This window comes from Sarcophilus harrisii, chromosome 6, assembly GCF_902635505.1.
Source record: "Sarcophilus harrisii chromosome 6, mSarHar1.11, whole genome shotgun sequence".
In the NCBI taxonomy this organism is placed as follows: domain Eukaryota; kingdom Metazoa; phylum Chordata; class Mammalia; order Dasyuromorphia; family Dasyuridae; genus Sarcophilus; species Sarcophilus harrisii.
Window position 1 is genome coordinate 251,962,411 of NC_045431.1, and position 2,529 is coordinate 251,964,939.

Here is a 2,529-nt window from a genome sequence, read left to right on the forward strand (position 1 = left end):
GATAGCATACACACCTTGAGATTGGCAAAACAGAAGAATGATGAATATAGTAAATTGAAAACAGAACAACATATTTAACCTTAATCTGATTCAAATTTTGACATTTGATATTCATGCTATCAACTTCATTTGATCACAGACCTATGGTTCTCAATTTAAGAAATACACATAAATGTGTAGACCTTGTAGTCATGAACTAGACAAGTGGATGACCTCGTTGAAAATGAATTATTCTAAATGATCACAGGTGCATGCTGGATACAGCAACAAAAGACTTTGCAATGTCATTCTGCAGACATGGTTCTTCAATACATTCAGCAGAATTCATGTGATAGAACCACTACATTCAACTTTTTTGTTGTTTACTTGCAGTCAGTTTTCTTTATAATTTTTTTTCCTTTTTGATCTTATTTGTCTTGTGCAGCATAATAATTATGGAAATATATCGAAAAGAATTACACATGTTTAAAAATATTGATTTACTTGCTGTCTAGGGGAGGAGGAAGGAGAAAGAGAGGGAAAATGGAGTACAAGGTTTTACAGGGTGGAATGTTGAAAATTTTCTATGCATATGGTTTTTTTTAAAATAAAAAACTCTTAATATAAAGAAATATGTATTTTTAAAATGGTAGTCTAGTTACATGATAATATTAAGTGATAAATTTTAGAAAGGTTTTAAACTGAATCTCTTTGTGAAGCACTGTGGCAAATTTAATGGAAGACATGAAAGAAAATGGTATAGAAAGACAGGATCAAAAATCTTCAATTCTAACCTTTCAGTGGCTTCAGTCTTCTTTGTCTTGCATAAATGGTAGTATCTTTATCTTTCTTAAACAGGCAATTGTCTCACTGTGTGCTTTCAAGTTTTAAGAGAGTAAAAAGAGCCTTAAAAATAGAACTTTTCAGATGGGTTTCAAATTATGTTCAGAAGTCAGATAGACTCAGTTGTCATAATTCTGGAAATGGGAAGAAGTTTCTGAAGGAGTTAAAATGAAAGTTATTAAATGAAGGTAGGAGAGATAAAAAGTTTGATTTGGATAAGAATTATGGAATAAATGCATAAAATTATTTCCATTAATACATCTTTTTTTTTTTCTTGAAGATAGTCATTTAGTTAGTAAATTCCTTAATGCCACAATAACATCTTTATTTCTTAGGCTGTATATCAAAGGATTAAATACTGGAGTCACAATGGTGTAGAAAAGGGAGAACACTTTGTCTGTTCTTGCTGAGTAGCTGGACTTGGGCCTCAAATACATAATAATACCAGACCCATAGAATAAGGCTACAACAATAAGATGGGAAGAACAAGTGGAGAAAGCTTTGTATCTTCCTGTGACTGATGGGAGCTTTACAATGGTGGTGATGATTTTGACATACGATCCAACAATCAAAAGAAAAGGAACCAGGGCAAATAACAAAGCATCAGCATAGACAGAAAGTTCATTTATGGAAGTGTCTCCACATGCCAGCTTCAATAATGGGGGAATGTCACAGAAAACATGGTTGAGTTCATTAGAACCACAGAAGGGCAAAGAGAAGATCTGGTATGTCAGTGCTATCTGAACTGGGATCCCAGCAATCCAGGAGCCAATGAGCAGCTGAAGACACATTTTGGTGTTCATAATGACAGGATAGTATAGAGGCTTACAAATAGCTACATAACGGTCATATGCCATTCCTCCCAAAAGGAAACATTCACTATTCCCCAAAATAAGAAGAAAGCAAAGTTGTATACTACAGGCAACAAAAGAAATGTTTCTTTTTTGGGTCCAAAGATTTGAAAGCATTCTGGGAAGAGTGACTGATGTATAACAAATTTCTAAGAAGGAAAAGTTTCCAAGGAAAAAATACATAGGAGTTTGGAGACCTGCATCCACCTTGGTTATTATAATGATGAGACCATTTCCTATCAAGATACTCATGTAGGTTACTAAGAAAATGCCAAATAGGAATCTTCAAAGATTAGGAAGGTCAGAAAATCCTAGGAGAATGAATTCCATAAGAACAGTCAGATTTCCTCCAGCCATATTTTTCTCCATATATTCCATGTCTGGGAATATATTGTCTTCAGGATGTTCCTATCACACCAATTTTCTAAGCATTGGTGTTTGTTTCTTAAAATGAGGAAATGAGATTGCATATTTTGTCAAGTTATTTTTATAACTTTTTGTTTTATAGCTTTTATATTTTAAGGTTACTACCAATTCCCCATATATAATAATTAAATCACTGATGTTATCCCTTTAAATTATCTGGTTATCATGCCTGTAATGTGCTCTTTTCTCATCTTTACCTTTTGTCTTCCTTCAAGTTTCTATTCAAATTTCATCTTTTTTTTTCAATAAATCTTGCAGTAGATCTAGTACCTCTTAGATTGCTTCCAAATCCCCCTGCACACATCTTGTATACACACACTTGTGCACATTTTCTATATTAGAATATGTTCTGTGTAAAGAAAAAATCTTTTTTTATTGTTTGTTTTTATTTGCTTTGTCTCCTGAATGCTTAGCATAGTGTCTTGCCCAT

General features: G+C 33.1%; 1 pseudogene; it reads right to left on the reverse strand.

The window, feature by feature from the left end:
- Positions 1–648: 648 nt before the first annotated feature.
- Positions 649–2,313, reverse strand: LOC100916504 (annotated as a pseudogene).
- Positions 2,314–2,529: the final 216 nt, after the last annotated feature.